The sequence below is a fragment of the Perkinsus marinus genome (assembly GCF_000006405.1).
Source record: "Perkinsus marinus ATCC 50983 genomic scaffold scf_1104296944224, whole genome shotgun sequence".
Classification (NCBI taxonomy): domain Eukaryota; phylum Perkinsozoa; order Perkinsida; family Perkinsidae; genus Perkinsus; species Perkinsus marinus.
In genome coordinates, this window is record NW_003211499.1 from 1 (window position 1) to 1,190 (window position 1,190).

At 52.0% G+C, this 1,190-nt stretch overlaps 2 non-coding genes across 2 annotated transcripts; both read left to right on the forward strand.

Annotated features, from left to right (window-relative positions):
• The first annotated feature begins 250 nt into the window (after positions 1–250).
• On the forward strand, positions 251–322 carry Pmar_PMAR005555. Its single transcript has one exon. It is a non-coding gene; the product is annotated as a tRNA-Gln (tRNA).
• A 518-nt stretch (positions 323–840) lies between these two features.
• On the forward strand, positions 841–912 carry Pmar_PMAR005556. Its single transcript has one exon. It is a non-coding gene; the product is annotated as a tRNA-Gln (tRNA).
• The last annotated feature ends 278 nt before the right edge of the window (positions 913–1,190 follow it).

Sequence of the window (1,190 nt, forward strand, 5' to 3'; positions counted from 1 at the left end):
AGGCGGAGTTATCACATCCGATCATCTGAAGGCGCGGGTACTGGCCAAGGCTGGGAACAGAGCAGGCAATACCGCACGATGGGACCAGTGAGGGTGGAGAGCGGCTGAGAGGTCGGTAGCCAACACAACAACAACGAGATGCAAAACACACAGATCGCTTTTGACACCCCGCGGAGTCTGCAGGGACTACTGTGGGACTCGGCTTTTGAACAATGTTAGTACGGAAATAGTTTCTCTAATTGCATTTCGTGGTTCTATAGTGTAGTGGTTAGCACTCTGGACTTTGAATCCAGCGACTCGAGTTCGAATCTCGATAGAACCTATTCCTGCCTGTCTATGAGACTGTCGACACACTGCGTTCAGTCTCTAAGGGACACTTCTTTAAGCACCACACAACTGTTACCACTCCCCGGTCAAACGCCCGAGAAATATACCTAATGTCAGTATGTTGATTGATTCTGTATAAGCTGGGTGAGTTGCGATCGCCTGTAACCCATGCGGGGGTGAGATTTGTGTGAATTGGGTGTCGTGTCGCGGCCTGACCGGTGATCAGCTGTCCATCCCAAGGTGCCACTAAGGTCGGGTGGGAAGGCGGAAGTCATCACATCCGATCATCTGAAGGCGCGGGTACTGGCCAAGGCTGGGAACAGAGCAGGCAATACCGCACGATGGGACCAGTGAGGGTGGAGAGCGGCTGAGAGGTCGGTAGCCAACACAACAACAACGAGATGCAAAACACACAGATCGCTTTTGACACCCCGCGGAGTCTGCAGGAACTACTGTGGGACTCGGCTTTTGAACAATGTTAGTACGGAAATAGTTTCTCTAATTGCATTTCGTGGTTCTATAGTGTAGTGGTTAGCACTCTGGACTTTGAATCCAGCGACTCGAGTTCGAATCTCGATAGGGCCCCCCCGTGTCGACAGTCTATGAGACTGTCGACACACTGCGTTCAGTCTCTAAGGGACACTTCTCTAAGCACCACACAACTGTTACCACTCCCCGGTCAAACGCCCGAGAAATATACCTAATGTCAGTATGTTGATTGATTCTGTATAAGCTGGGTGAGTTGCGATCGCCTGTAACCCATGCGGGGGTGAGATTTGTGTGAATTGGGTGTCGTGTCGCGGCCTGACCGGTGATCAGCTGTCCATCCCAAGGTGCCACTAAGGTCGGGTGGGAAGGCGGAA